This window comes from Bombus fervidus, chromosome 18 (genome assembly GCF_041682495.2).
Source record: "Bombus fervidus isolate BK054 chromosome 18, iyBomFerv1, whole genome shotgun sequence".
NCBI lineage: Eukaryota > Metazoa > Arthropoda > Insecta > Hymenoptera > Apidae > Bombus > Bombus fervidus.
In genome coordinates, this window is record NC_091534.1 from 7340611 (window position 1) to 7355393 (window position 14783).

Here is a 14783-nt window from a genome sequence, read left to right on the forward strand (position 1 = left end):
TCTTTTTCCTTAGAAAGGATCTTCTTTATTCGATCTTGCGTCCTTGATGTTTCTGTGATATCGTTCCTGTCGTATTAAGCGAGGACGATTCTTAATATTCTTACAAAGATAAAGATTCATCGATGATCGTTTGTCGTCGATAAGCGTCAGCGTTTCTTGCAGATACGTAAAATGATTTCATTTGCGAAAACTTTGGCGAATGGTTTCTGCATATTTTTATAGCCATCTATATCTTCTCAATGGCAAGCTCTAGCTTTTATTTCTACTGTGACAATAAATATTCATTTAGAAAAATGATTGTTGCGGTGTTACGGTCCCTTTCGTATCGTGCAAGTTCCGTAGACGAAACTTCCTTACGTCTGCAACGTCAAAATGATAATTTCCCTCTGTTCCAAGGTCGTCAACTCTCCGTTGAAACTCTTGAAACAATTGCTACGCTGTACAGTACAGTACAGTACAGTACAGTACAGTACTGCTGTACAGCAGCGACAAAAAGCTACGAAAGGACGCTGTCCTGTTTGGAAATATTTGACGAGCAAAAAGAGGAATCCAATGGAAAGTTCATAAGCCCTGCACAGAGCAACTACAATTGCTTCCTGTAAATAACTTTCGGAAAAAACCGCCAGCAGGCCGCACTTACGGCAGACGTCATCAATCATCCGTAATCAAACACGCCAGCACGCGATCAATATTTTAAACAGTTTTCAGACTCCAATTAACCTCTCGACAAATTTCCGACTAGCGACAAATTGAGACAAATCGAGGCGCGCCATCGACGTTTACGCAACGCCATCACCGGCACGCCGTTCTACGTACGTTCGCGTCCAAGTCAGTCACGTTTGCCCAGGTTAGGCGTGCCCTAAGGAGATCCTTCAGCCCCCGGTTCCAAACAACCACTTTTTCCTGCCCCTCTATCGGCTGATCCTTACGGGGCACGTGCGGTTTCTCGTGTGATCGACGTGGATGGAATACCCGCTTCTGGATACGCCAAGTGTCTCGTGTACGCGCGAACGTGTCTGCTGGGAGCTGGGAAAAAGCCGGAGAAAGCGCGACGGAGAAAGAGAAAGAGAGTAAAAAGAAAAAAAGAAAAATGAGGCAAAGAGAATGAGAGGGAGAGCAGGAACGTGGACTCTTTCTCTCTGTCTGTAGAGACGCGTGTACGCGTTCGCGTTGTCTGCGTGCGACGGTGTGTGTACGTGAGAGTGGCACGCGATCGTCGAAACTTTTGCTGTCCCGCGAATCGAGAGGTATGCAACAGCTGTTATCGTGTTACGGGTTCGCACGAGCGGCCCGTAACTTCATATCATCGTGCTGGTGGTGGTTGTAGGAGACCACTCGATGGAGTAGGTCAAGTTCACCACGCTTATGATAACATTTCTGCTCCGTTGCAGTTCCGTTCCGCGTCTAACTGCACGCCTTCTGGCCCCGTACTCCTTCGCCTTATCCTCCTCAAACCATCTCCTCCACCTCCGCTCGCAATCCGCTGTACTCTTGCCGTCCCACGGATTCCTCGCTCCACATTCCTCTTTCTCCATCTTTGTCTAACCGCTTTCATCCCTCCGTTTAACCCGCCCTTTAAACAGACCCGTCTGCCCTCATCCTTCCCGCTCGCGTTTGTAAACATCACGAATCCGTGCGGGTGCAGCAACGGCTCACCGTGTGCTTGCTGCTTACGAGACTGCCATAGAGGACACTGGCATGCCTTGGTAACCTGCGCTGCTTTATCGTGATGCGCCGTGGATGCAGGAATTTCAAGTTCAAGGCCGAGCCCAGGCACGCAGTAGTCGTGTAGGAACGAGCATGTTGACGTAGGATTTCCTATTCTGCGCCAGAGCCATTTTTTACGTTTGCTCCAGTTTGATCAGGACTTTTCGATGGCTGAGGTTAGCGTATTTATCTCTGTGTCACGGGTGGAGGAATTTCAAGTTCGAGGACCAGGGACGTAGTAGTCGTGGAGACGAAGATGTTGACGTAGGATTTGCTATTCGGCGCCAGGGCCATTTTTTACCTTTGCTCCAGTTTGATCGAGACGTTTCGATGGCTGAGGTTAGCGTATTTATCTCTGTGTCACGGGTGGAGGAAGTTCAGGTTCGAGGACCAGGGACGTAGTATTCGTGGAGACGAAGATGTTGACGTAGGATTTGCTATTTTGTTTCTTTTTTTATTGTTTAATTTGTACTTTACAATTGGACGTTTTCCAGCTGGATATTTGGTAAAGTTTTCTAACTTAATTGATGAATAACACGTGGATGGCTACCCCCACCGGGATACCATCTTCGAGTTTGTCCATTTTAAAGTTTTCCTTTTTTTATTTTTATTATTTAATTTGTATTTTATAATTTAAATTTAAATTAAAATTTAAAATTATAATTAGCTGGACATTTGCTAAATTTTTCTAACTTAATTGCCAAATAACATGTGGATGGCTACTCCCACCGGGATACCATCTTCGAGTTTGTCCATTTTAAGCAGCCAGTTTTCTTTTTTTTTTATTTTTATTATTTAATTTGTACTTTAAAATTTATCCAGCTGGATATTTGGTAAATTTTTCTAACTTAATTGATGAATAACACGTGGATGGCTACACCCACCGGGATACCATCTTCGAGTTTGTCTATTTTAAGCAGCCAAAGTTTTCCTTTTTTTTATTTTTATTATTTAATTTGTATTTTATAATTTAAATTTAAACTAAAATTTAAAATTATAATTAGCTGGACATTTGCTAAATTTTTCTAACTTAATTGCTAAATAACACGTGGATGGCTACACCCAGCAGGGTACCATTTTCGAGTTTGGCTATTTTAAGTAAGTTTTCTTTTTTTTTATTTTTATTATTTAATTTGTACTTTACAATTTATCCAGCTGGACATTTGGTAAATTTTTCTAACTTAATTGCTAAATAACACGTAGATGGCTACACCCAGCAGGGTACCATTTTCGAGTTTGGCTATTTTAAGTAGCCAAAGTTTTCTTTTTTTTTACTTTTATTATTTAATTTGTACTTTACAATTTATCCAGCTGGACATTTGGTAAATTTTTCTAACTTAATTGCTAAATAACACGTGGATGGCTACCCCCAACAGGGTACCATTTTCGAGTTTGGCTATTTTAAGTAGCCAAAGTTTTCTTTTTTTTTTACTTTTATTATTTAATTTGTACTTTACAATTTATCCAGCTGGATATTTGGTAAATTTTTCTAACTTAATTGCTAAATAACACGTGGATGGCTACCCCCACCGGAATACCATCTTCGAGTTTGGCTATTTTAAGTAGCCAAAGTTTTCTTTTTTTTTACTTTTATTATTTAATTTGTACTTTACAATTTATCCAGCTGGACATTTGGTAAATTTTTCTAACTCAATTGCTAAATAACACGTGGATGGCTACCCCCAACAGGGTACCATTTTTGAATTTGGCTATTCTATTTCTTTCTTATGTCTTCTTTTTAGTCTTTCTATGAAAGTCTTTAGGTTTGACCAAGTTTGATGGAGACGTTTCGATGGATGAGGTTAGTGTATTATCATGCTGTGCTATGTCGATATAAGATAAAGGAATTGCAAGTCGAAGAGAGTGTCGAGAAGTATAGTAATATCGTCGTAACACTAATAGAAATATTTTAATTTTCCCATGCATGTACATATGTGGACTATAACAATTGCTAGTCAAATGTTAAAATACTTGTGTTAGACTAATGTGGTTGAATTTTTCTTATACTTCTGGAAACAATGTCACTTTCAGTTTGAAATTAATTATTCCAATTTTATCACATATTTATTCTCTCACTATTTATTCAATATTCCAATTATCAAACAGAAGAACAACATTGGACACAAACGATGCTATTAAATTTCGTGAAATGCACGAACGACGCAGATGGAAAAATTTCTGGTGGATATTAAACGTGTTGATTTAAATGACGAAACAACTGAATACTTGTAATAGTCGGGTACATTTAAAAATCTCAGTGCTACTCGCTATAATGATACCGGATAATGATCGTCCTAGAGACCATGTTCGTCTATTTTTACTAGTCAGGGGGAGGGGGATACCGGGAATTTGACTCCGGTCGACGGTTGTACGTAGCAGCGATATTGTTTTGTCCGGAGTTTGTTTACTTTTGAATCTCGTGTATCGAAACGGCGTTGATACTCCGAGGCAAAACAACAACATGAGTCACTCTCGGTCCAAATCGTCCTATGACTCATGCGCAGCAACAAATTAGTTGGGTCGTCGTGCCGAAAGAGCAACACACAAGCTCGAACGAAACAAAGCAATTCTCGCGAACTAGACCAACCAACAAGGAACGAATTTACGGCAACAACAGCGCCGACAAAAGTACATATTCGAGGAAGAAGAGGAGGTTGGAAATCTGGCTGCTAGAAATTCTACGTCTGCCAGGAAATCCGAGCCACTTGCACGGAACGGTTTCTCCTTAAAGAAATTCCGAAGCTGTTGCCTCGGTTGGATCTCGCGTATGCAATAAAATGGAGCAACGAGCGAGTGAGTCACCGGGTGAACCGAGTGGCGCGACCAGACAAACGATGCACCACGTTTCACGCTGATCGAGAAAGTTGAGAGAATCCATGGACGTGACGCTGAATGACGCGAGTCCATTACCTTCCGCAACTCTCGAAGCAGAAGAGGAGGCGCGCGTGTCTGTGTGGTCCCCGAGTGATTTCTTACGCCGGTAAACGGAACAGTGTCTCGCACACACGTTCGCCCCGAAAGCAACACGATGTTTAGCGAATGTATACGCGGAACCCGGCGATTACGATCGTTGAGTGATTTACGAGCTCGGCCGGCTCGCACGAGTCCCTTAACCTGTATGTTTGCAGACCGCATTCCTGCGACGGTTCGTAATGCGGGAGAAGCACGTGCTGCCGCGTCTCTTGCTGCTCGATTTGGCCGTCAGACGGGGCCGAGAAGCGGCCGACGTTCCTTCTCTCGCGAGTACCTACGTACGTGCATGTATCAACAGTCTTTTATTTCTCTCGCTTTATTTCTATCCTTTTGCCACTCCCCTGCTCCCGTTTTATGTACCTACCTTCCGGCCATTCTGTCCACGAGTCGAACGCTACGCGCACTTACTTTGATTTATATCGCCGCGTGGGTGTTTTTAAAGAACGCCGGTTCCATTGCCCATGGGATCGTATACATAGGTTGTTCGATAGGTGGTTTCAAAGGATGCGCTAGAAACACGCAACAATATGGGAAGGAAACATCGTCGATGATTGGATTAGCAGCTACCTTTGCGCAATATTTTTGTCCACCAGCTTTTTTTCTTTTCTTTTCTAACGTACTCGCAAGCTGTGCATTTTGGTATCTTTCACCGTGGTGTGTGTTGCTTCTGAGGAAAATACATGTACGTAGGTTTTTCGATATGTTTATAAAAAGTACCATGGAATCGGAAAGAAAGTGCCACCGATGATATTACATTGGTAATTACCTTGTGAAATATTTTTATCAATGAGCTTCGTGCGAAAATTTTCGCGTTTCTTCCTTCATTTCTTTTTTAATTGTGTACATTTTGTAATTAATTTGTCGAGCAGAGTAGAAAATGGAAGGTTTTTGAATTAACAGTGCCAGCAGACCTCCAGCGAGTTTCTCTAACGCTGTTTTCTTAATGGCACGTGTTTCTCTAATTTAGTTTTTGTTTTTTATTTCAGAGTGATGCGCGCGCGTGTGTGTGAGATCCGCTGGACGCTTTTTGCGTTTCATAGGTCTCGGTATATCCGCAGCATACAAGGTTTGTATTAGCTTGTTTAATTTGTCATTTCCTCTCGCGACCAATCTCTTTTTTCTTTCCTCCATCGAAGTTGGAATTTTTATGAACATCTATAATCTTCTTTGTTCCTTTCAAATGACTTCCACGTTGATCTTGGAACGATTCGCGAATCCTGTTCTTCGAACTATCCAAGCAACGTTGTTCGATTATTATTAATCGCGTCGATCTTTTGATATAATTAAAAAAAGGATACAAAGTTTGCAAAAAGCAGTAGGTCTGTATGGATCGTTCAGATGTCTTCCACCTCAAGATCATTGTAACAGTACGTTCAGCATATTTCTATGGAGAAAGTCGAGATGAAAGTTTAAATAAAAAATTTATAATTAACCGGTTGACACACAAGCGAAATAGGACTCTACGTCTACTAAAAATACCATTTAATGTAGGCCAACGTAAAATTATGTACAATTCTTGGCATCACCTAAACGTCCACGTTTAAAATGATATACGCCGTCTGCCAGACGTCTTTGTACGTTAAGCGATTAATATATCTTCAGTATTATAGCTCAGAGACATTGTCGCTATAGGATTCAAGTTACAGGAAATTTTTATGACAATCGAACTCAATGAAATCTCTCGTTCTTTTCTCTTTTTATTTGGGAATATTTTACAATCAATTCTCATTGAGAATTATTATAAGTAAATTATTCTGGCGTGGTACTATAACGTGAATAATAATAAATGATTATCGTGATTAGGCGAATCTAATGTTTGGATTTAGATTCGTTGGGAAACGCGAGTTCGTTCGCGACAATGTACAGCGAAAAACGGAGTATTTAAAGTAGAAGATTTTCTGTGTTTCTTATATTTACGCCATGATAATTTATTTAGAATTCTCAATGAGAATTGATCGCAAAATTCTTCCAAATAAATAAATAAAATGTTTCTTGTACGCATTAGGGAAACTTGGACGATGCTCTATGCGTCGTTGGTCCTCGTAGTAAGCCTACTCGAAATTTTTATGACAATCGAACTCAATGAAATCTCTCGTTCTTTTCTCTTTTTATTTGGGAATATTTTACAATCAATTCTCATTGAGAATTATTATAAGTAAATTATTCTGGCGTGGTACTATAACGTGAATAATAATAAATGATCATCGTGATTAGGCGAATCTAATGTTTGGATTTAGATTCGTTGGGAAACGCGAGTTCGTTCGCGACAATGTACAGCGAAAAACGGAGTATTTAAAGTAGAGGATTTTCTGTGTTTCTTATATTCACACCATGGTAATTTACTTAGAATTCTCAATGAGAATTGATCGCAAAATTCTTCCAAATAAATAAATAAAATGTTTCTTGTACGCATTAGGGAAACTTGGACGATGCTCTATGCGTCGTTGCCCCTCGTAGTAAGCCTACTTGAGTGGCGGTCATAAATTTTCTGCCTAAGAACACGCTGACAACTTCCCTTAGCCCGGATTATTGTAATTTCTCGGCTCGCAGTTACAACGTTGTCCATATTTTTAAGGCAGTTAGTCTGACGCTGTTCTGCTTTTCGGAGGATTTATGGCAGGTACTTAGGTTACACTGTGTGTGGCTGGGATGAGATTGCGCAGATGTTAAAGCTGAACGATGACTCAAAATCAGCTACTTAGCCATCGAGCGTCGAAAGTCGTAGCGCGCTTTAGGAACAACGTTTTCGCGAAGAATAGGAACGTTGTTTCTAAGAGAATCGGATTCTGCGTTCTCAACTCAAATCTCGCGCTCGGCAAAACCTTCCACTTTTCATTTCTATAGAAAACTGTCTCGTCCACCTGTCTACGGACGCTTGCGCGACGATCTAACGACCTTAACAAGAATCCTCGAATTCTATTTAACCTCAAGTTTATTTAAGCCAAGAAAAAGATGTCCAAAATATTCGCAAAGTAAGTTTGTTGAAAAAATATCCCTTCGAAGAAAGGGACTCGACGTGTATATAACTTACAGACTATGGGGCAATAGAATCCGTGCAAAAAGGGTACAGGAAGAAGAAGCCAAGACGTTCGGTGTAAACTAAGCACCATAAATTGAAAGAAACGTTTAGACGTCAACAGCCAGCACTTCGACTTAGGCAGCTTATTCGGTAAGAGGCTGGAAGGTTAGGGGCAGCGAACCTTGACAATGAACAGTGCTGCAACAATTTCCAGAACACGTAGCAACTGGCACACAGACGAACTTGAATATCAGTTCGATATCAATCGCGGGCTTGCGGACGTCGTTTATATACACGGCCTTACACACCTTCCTCCCTCTTTCTCCGCCGCTCTCAACCCCTTCCTCTCCCTTTCTGTCGTGCAACAAGTGTGACGGCTCGTAGCGTTGGGTAGGTAGGGAATGAACCAACGAAAAAAAAAAAAAGATAAAAGAGGGAGAAGAGAGAACGATTTAGAGGGTGAGTGGGAGAACAAGAGGGGCAGAGAAGGAGAGACAGAGAGAGAGGTTGCATCAGCCGTAAAGAGGAGGACGGAGGGCTGGAAGGGAGAAAGGATGGAAAATGGGTCGACTTTTGTGTACCGACGAGCTTTGCGAGTACGTCAACGCCAGAACACACCTGCAGTTCAACGGTTCACCTCGTTTCCTAGTAAATGTCCTGCTTCTCCTCTCTCTCTTTCTCGTTTTCTTTCGCTCGCACCCTGTCTACACCCCTACACTTGGTGCCTCGCGTCCTTGAGAACTGCACTCGTGTGCGGATAGTACGCATACGCGCGCATTCCCATTGATCTCTGCTACCTGTCTTCGTGGAATATCCGATCGAACGCGTCGGGCTGCAGAATTACAGCGGCGAGTTCCAGCCTTCTTCATCTTCTGTCGCACGTAATCGACGGTAATTACGAGAATTCCCATCGGGAAGTATATCGCGTTTACTTCGATAGACTTTCGTCGCGTTCAGTCGCTGGCGTTTGGTCAACTTGATCGTTGGGGTCAGCAGGCTGCTCGAAGGTTCGCTTGACAGATTTCTTCGCGTACGATGCTTCAAGGACTCGATTTCCACGTTGACGTTGGCGGACGTTCAGCTAGTTGCGTCGAACGATGTGCCAAAGCTCGTCATCGGTGTTCTCGACTGAGAAATAGCAGCTTATCGCGCGTATTCTGAGGATTGCTGCGCCGGTTCAAAGTGAAAAGTCGCGGTTGTACGCGGGAAATGAAAAAGCCGGTGACGCCCGGCGCACGCCGGCAACTTAATTACACCGCCTGCCACAGGTGCTGAACGTCGAACGTAATAAATATTTCATGAGCAAAACAGTCATTACATTGTTTGATTATATTTACATACATTTGATTGCCGGGCCGCGTGATTAATAACCGTCCCGTCGGTGGCTCGCCTTCCTCCGCCCCTTCCCGCCTCCCATTTATTCCCGTGCTCGTTATTATTCCTCGGTTCTTTCGCGATCGCACGAAAACACGTGGCCCGATCGCGCTCATCGCGTAACGAATCAACATAAATATTTGACGAAGCGCCAGTGCTATTGACTCGTCCTGATGAATCACCGCCGCTTCTGTAACGCGCTGATTTTCCAGCAAATGTTTATAACGAGTCATTGAGTTTCGACTGTCGGGCATTTGTCCAAGGACTGCGTATATACGTCCCCGTGTCTCACTGCGAGTTTCGCGCGTTCCAACATCGTCCTCGTCTTCAAACGTCTTTGTCGTCGCTTCCGTAATGCCAGCAATTCTCCTGTAAATGTTTTTAACGACTGACCGACTTTTTTGACCGTCAGCTATGTATCGAAGGATCGCGTTTGTATATTTTATTTGTATGTTTTATCGCTTTGCAAGGTCGCCTCGTGGTAAATAAATCTCAGCATAGTTCGTCTCTCGTAATTTTCGAACCTTCTTCGCATACTTGAACATACTTTATGCTTCACGCGACTAAATTAAATGCTTCGTCTTCTTTCGTCGTTTTATTCAACTGCACGTTAATCTTATCAGACGCATTTGTTCGATCTTAATAATTGCACAACCAAATATAAAATCTCGCTTTTGTTCTTCCTATTTTCACTACCTCATTGTCCTTTTCTCTCTCTCTCAACCGTTGACGTTTTCTTCGATGGTAATCCCATTCAGACTTATCAAAAGATTTTTTTATTATATTTTATTTATTCAAACGAATTAGCATCTTGAGCCAGTCTCCGTGTAATTGGCCAACAATTACTACGCGTTAAATATTCAGTTGTTCCTTTCTATGTATTCGTAGTACACGTGTGGCGAATGTCGAAAAATATCGATTGGAGAAGTTCAAGAATTTCGAGGATTTCACATGCAGACCTTGAACGCGCACTTTGAAAGGAAATATTTGCACAGTTCGTTTCAAGCGAATAAAGAAGGATATAGAAAAAGTACACGTGTGGAAAATGCGTGAGCAGAGTAATCGTTGTGTGCCACTGAAAGTAAAAGTTTCGCGTGACGCAGTCGTTTTATATCGATAAAGTTCCTCCCCTGTATTGTTTTATACCGTTCAGTTGTATCGAGTTCCCCGCACTTCGTTCCAACGAGTTTCATACGTTTAGCGAAATATTTTCAAAGCTGTTTACAACTTTATTATATTTTTCCTATTTTCATACTTTCCTCTACTCTAACCCATTTGTTAAATACATGTATCGGTATATTTCCGAACTAAATTTCAATACACCGTCGCTAATTTATTCCGTGTTTGAAAAACTATTAAAACTACGATAAAATACCACAAGTTTACGCTAAATGTGGATCGTGTGGAGGATTTAAAAAATCTCTACCTTTATTCCGAAATAAAACTGTCTTACAACCAGGTCCCCGTATTAATCAGACTTCTCGCTATTTATTACGTTACGTTTGTTTATATTTTCGGTGAAAATCGACAAAAATAAAAGGAATAAAAATCCGCCCTTATGCCAATGTGCCAAAAAATTTGCTTTCTTATTTCCCACTCGACGATTTCTTTCTTTTCCGACTACTCTTCCGATACCAGTGCCTGGTAATAGCTAGTTAATTAAACGGAGATTCATTGATGGTTCGCACGAACTTCTCGTGGAATGTTTGGCGCGAGCTTCTGGCCGGAAGCGGGGAATCGAGGGAGGAAAGACTCGATTACGGATCGATTCGATTAGCTGACAAGATTAAACATCGACAGCGGGTAATGACATAATTGTGCCCGCGTGCTACGTGAATTGATACTATGTTTAACCAGACTCCGACGCGTTTGGTCGAGTACTATGACGGCGAGCAATTATTTGAGCTATCGGTGTTGCAACTTCCGTCAGCCGCGCGTTTCTGCTTCTATTTCTGCTGCCTCGCGCACCACTCGTTTCCTAACTTCCCTTCTTTTTTAATTAACCTCCTTTTATCGATTTTTGTTAAACCCTTGTCTGATAAACACTGGAAACATTTGAATGTTGGGAATATTGGAATATTTGAAAATATTGGAAAACATTGGAATATTTGTAATATTCATTTATTTATAATACAATAAATTTCAAGGGACTCGAAATGGCCCAAACCATGGCGTCTTTGAACGTCTGAACCAACGTAAAATACTTTTTCTTTTCTGCTGCTGCAACTCTCGCAATTAGCCTCTGGCTGGCGTTTCCTCCTTCCTCCTCCAGATATTCCGCTTTACCCGCTGTTCTTTTGTATTCTACCTGCTGTTATATTTGGCATTCTCTGTTTTATTGCACTTGACCTTGCGCCCCTTTGTCCCTTTCGGGGCTTTAATTATACGAGCTTCCTGCTGTGTTAGACTTTACACACCTGGCTGGTTGAATATCTTTAATAAAATATATTCTTCTTACGCCTTGAAAAGAAGATTAAAGAGAAGAGAGGAGCGAAAGAATAATATGCGATTAATTTCAACGTAACAGGTGAATGGACCTGTTTGTTTTATTGCAAGCGGATTTAATCCGACAAGGATTGATTTGATCAAAGTTGTCGTTCAAATTTCTTCGTGTTTATTATTTAATAAACAAAGTAGAAACTAGCAAACGATAATTTTTGCCAGTAGATAAATGGCTCAAACTGACCCATTGGTCCCTTCTAAGGATGACACTTGCGAGAAGGAATTATCGTTTCTCGTCAATTTGTCACATTGGCTTGGAACGCGAAACGAATTAACATGAATCGCGCATGGTAACGGAATTCGCCTTCCGTCTGCGCTTTTATTTAAATTAAACTAGAAAAATTGACCAAGTGCAGCTGGACAAATTGCAAAGTAGAAGTTCAATGATAAAAGAGAAACTTTCAACGAAGAAACCTGCCGCGATTTTCAATTTCCGAAGGTTACATTTACAAAGACTCTTTAACGCTAACCTTCTTCGTGTAATTAAGAAAAATTGAGAAATTCGTTAATCGGAAGTTAGACGAACAACGGAGATACGAAAGTACGAGCTTCGATTAAATTTCAAAACCAGGAAGCTTAGCGTTTAATCGTGTGCCAACAGAGTAAAAGTCTGTAAGCCACTCGACTTGCAAGTTGCTCTAAGCTTCAAAAATCTAGCGAACCGTCTGCGCGTATTACACGCGACCGGTAGCGTGTCCAGCGAGGAAAAACGTTGAAAAATCCTTGCGCGTGGAGCGTTTAACACGGTGAGCGGGCGGCTAACACGGACAGTGGAGCCACGGCCAGCGAGCGAAAAGTGCGCAGGAGCGAAAAAGAGGCGCAAGAACCTGTTAACATCTCATGAATAAAATCGGTGATTTGGTCCGCGTGCCGGAAGAAAAATGAGCTACGACCGTGTAAAACGAACGTGTAATGACTTAATTATGTTCTGGCTGGGATCGCGAGGTGTTAAGCGTGTCGGGACGACAAGGGGGCGGTGTCGGACCCTGCAGCCGGGGGTGGCCGGCCGTACGAGAGGTGGCAAGAAGGGAGGAAGGTCAGCCACGCGGAGCCCGCTCTCAATGGTTTTAATGGGATTTATGAATGGATAACGAAGCTTGGCCGGCTTTTTCGCCGTGTGTACGTGTAAACGGGGCTGGTCGATGCTACCTACGTTCCTCGTGCACCACGTACCATGTTCGACAACGTTCATAGTTCTCATTTTTTATTACATGCATATTTCTTTCTTTCCTTTCGAGCCTCTAAATATCCGAGCGCCTTCGCTTACAATGATATTTAGTTCCGTGCAAGTTATTTCAATGTTCGCGTAGAAACTGAGCCGTTTTTCACGAATACACTCGTCACGAAGAGATGGCGATATTTCGCGTTGGCAAGGTTGCCTCGCGCTATAGTAACAAGTCGCACGGTGACAAGAGAAAACAGAGGAATACGCGTGTAGGACAAGAAGAGGGCAAGCGTTATTACAGCCGAGTGAATTATAGCTGGCTCGTTCAGCGTTTCAATTTCAAGCGTGTGCCCGTGGGTCCTGTTGCAGCCCGCGGCATCAATTAAAAGAGGAACAAGCGTGCAACATGCTCGTGGTATAGTACGTCGACCAACAGCTTTCCCCATTCTCGACTTTCTTTCCTTCCTTTTCCCTTTCCTCGCTTCCAGTTTCCACGGTTCGCCCTTAATGCACGGCGATTTCACGCCATCTGCCGTCTGTTTACATAAGCGGCCGTAATTACGCGCAATTTATCAGGAATACGCGCTGTATCAGTTTCACGTTATGCCCATATATCGTCCGACGTGCGCGTTGTTTGCTAGGGGTGCGTACTCGCATAATTACCCTCGCCTGCCCTGCCATCCCCCTGGCGCTCTTCTTCCATCACCGATTACGAAGGCGTTTCTCATAGCGTTTGCGTATTTCTTAGCAGCGATATTGCTGCCACGTGGGTCACGTTCGACTGGACAATTCCTGCAGTTTTGTCGGCCAGTCGCTTGATACGCTCCAGGATTCACGCGACTTATTGCCAAACGACTGCAGCTAAGTTAGCTGTTGCGACAAGCGTGGCAACAAGTTAGCGATGACGAGTGTACTACGAGTGTGTTTTGTGTTTTATATTTTTTTTTTTTATTTAATTTGTACCCTACAATTTGTCCAGACATTCGGTAAAGTTTTCTTTCTTAATTTCTATATGGCTATTTTATCGCCGTTTCTTCGTGACGAATATGCTCGTGAAAAACAGCTGACCGGTTAATTAGTGCGCGATTAATGACATTCTCGTCATTCGCACGTGACTCGTGTTATAGGTTCGCGAACAAAGAACTTCCGTTTACTAGGAATGGACGTGTTCGAACCATTTGCCAGGTCGAAAGTATATTAACTGTACGGAGAGTATAAAGTCATTGAGTCATGAAGTGGCGAAGAACGAAGTGAATTTTAAGAAATTGTTTTATATGTTCCCTGCGCGCACAGCATTTTCTTACGGACAATTAAAGCGCAAAGAATAAGCCGCATAGTGAAAGGAAAATAATTGCTTGCTTCAAGAAGGAAATGTCAAAATAAATAAATATCTTTGTTATACAAATATTATAATTCCCTGTTCTAGTATCTTGCTCCGTTCCTCGTCAAATGCCTCAGAAACTATAATTTCTCCAACACTAGATTCTTTCACGAAGTAAACCCTGCGCGAAAAATAGCAGAGTCAACGTAAAAGACACGAACGGCGTGAGCTTTGATTATCTCTCCGCGTGTCAGACAGGAAATTCGAGGCAGCAGAAGCTTCCTTGAATTCAGAAGTTCTTTGGACATGAACTTTTTAACGTATCTTCAGGTGTTAGTATCTCAACTTTAGCACCAAACCGTACGTATACTAATTGTTTCGTTAATGCAAAGTTAGAAAATTGACTACTATCATTTGCCGTGTAAATAAATAAATAAATAGATGTCTGAGAATTTACGCTGCAAATGAACAGGCCGAAAAACGAATACTTCTTAATCGTGTGATCCTTGCGACAAGCCGACGATGAACGAAAAACTGACATCGATGTATTCACAGCTGTAAGACAGGTTAGAAAAGCGGAGTAAAAAGGAGACGACGATATAAGAAGCGTCTGTTCGTCGTGCATCCTCCTCTATTAAACTCTCAACCAGTTAGCTCGCGTCGCAAGAATTCCTAGAGGTTTCAACGTCGAGTTCTATGATCGAGCTCGCTGGAACGTCTTC

General features: G+C 42.2%; 1 long non-coding RNA gene across 3 annotated transcripts in view; it reads left to right on the forward strand.

Moving 5' to 3' along the window:
• LOC139996411 (uncharacterized) overlaps positions 1–14783 on the forward strand; it is a 283455-nt gene that overhangs the window by 108013 nt on the left and 160659 nt on the right. Inside the window, exons 5-7 of one of the 3 annotated variants that reach the window (XR_011802229.1) lie at positions 5667–5746; positions 7525–7652; positions 7714–8129. This is a non-coding gene — a long non-coding RNA (uncharacterized lncRNA). Of the gene's footprint in view, positions 1–5666; positions 5747–7524 lie in introns of those variants that run through there. The other 2 variants (XR_011802228.1, XR_011802230.1) reach the window with 2 other exon arrangements.